The sequence below is a fragment of the Limulus polyphemus genome, unplaced genomic scaffold, assembly GCF_000517525.1.
Source record: "Limulus polyphemus unplaced genomic scaffold, Limulus_polyphemus-2.1.2 Scaffold5775, whole genome shotgun sequence".
NCBI classification, from domain to species: domain Eukaryota; kingdom Metazoa; phylum Arthropoda; class Merostomata; order Xiphosura; family Limulidae; genus Limulus; species Limulus polyphemus.
Window position 1 is genome coordinate 29,944 of NW_013671385.1, and position 1,768 is coordinate 31,711.

Genomic DNA, 1,768 nt, shown 5'->3' on the forward strand with positions numbered 1-1,768 from the left:
CTGCACTTGACTCAATTGTCCATTTCTGTCTGTCTGCAATTATCTCTCGTAACTTCTTGCGGGTCTTATATATACAAAATAGAGGGCGTCTGGCAAACACTCGAGCCTTCAGGAACCTTCTAGAACGCATAACGTGTTACCAGCGTCACGTGACTTCCGCTGTCGTGACAATACTTTAGAATGACCATAAGCCATTGTTAGTGGATACCACTTTCCATAGATAATTTTATTTCTTGAATTTTTTTTATCCACTGAAAATATTTTTTACTACTATTACTAAAAATATAGGGCAAACCTGTGTTTTTCCTCAAATGTAGTGTAAGGTTTCAATTAAAATGCCAAATATTCCAGTGTCAAAATGAAAGTAGCAATGAAAATATTAAGTTTACGATACGCCACAGCCGTTAATCAGTTTATTTCATGTAACAGTGCCTTAACGTTCATAGTAAACTTTTAAATTAAATTCACTTGTTGCTTGACGTTCGTGTTATTTTTCTAATTGATTTACTGGTGTAATACACTTGTGAATGGCTCAATACAATGTTTGCACACGTGTGCTTCAAAATTAAAAAATCTGTTCTTTATCAATTATCAAAATAAAAAGACTTTTAGTTATATTTCTTAATAGTATAAATATATACTATGTTGTTGTTGAGCTTAGGATTCTTCTACAGTTGGTGTCTGAGACTTGTTAGCGATAAATTTGACGATGAATAAACATCACGCACTTCACCTGTTTTCTAAATAATATATATATATTCAGAACAAGTTAAAGTACGTACAATAAATTCTTCAACACTATACATATTATGGACATATCATTAATACTACATATGTAGTTCTCTCCTTCTTGTCAAATATCCACTTAGGCCTATTCAGTTACCTTCAGTTTCAGTTGACAAGCAGAACTATCTTCTCTATTTCTATCGCACTAGTATTCTCTGTGATTCACTTACAATTGTGGCGCGAGTTGCTGTAATCATTTGGTCTTCTTTCTTTTGAAGATCCTCTGTTCCTTTTGTCAAAGTGCACTCATGCTGATTCAATTACTTCAGAACTACGCTTTGACGGAATAAAATTACATCTCTTATCTTCTTTTCTACTGTTCGTTTCACTCTAACATATTGTTACGTTTCCGTTTGTTAATTAATTTTCCGTAAGTTCGTTCAGACGAAACTTTAGCGACACAAGTCCTTACTTAATAAAACTGGTTTGTTCTTTCCGAATATAACTTTACGATACACTTAATTTCAACAATCGCGCTAAAACAAACGCTATAACAATGAACGTGCTCAATTTCAATAATACTCTCTGACTGCAGATCAATTACTAACTGTCTACACACACATTATTCCGTCACGTTGTGAGCGTCTTATTTATATACCAGACAAACATATATCTAGTAAATGCTAGGGCATTCACGAAGGAACAAGATACTTCTAGAAAATAGGTGGCGTGACAATATTCACGTGACTTCGCTGACGCAACAATATTAAATGTTAGGCCTATAACATCTTCGGTACTTAACTTCACGCCAACTTTATTCTCTTTCGCTATTATCTGTCTTCTTATGTCTGTCTGCTGCTTCCCGCTCGTCTCACACTATTTATATCATCATCATTTATATTCTCAACGTCAATGAATTATTAACAAAACTTCCTACATTCATCTGCTTTTAACTCTTATTATAACAAAAACTGAACAATAATAAAAATATTCACTCACAAAAATAAATTAATCAATACTATCTGAACGAAACAGTCTTTTA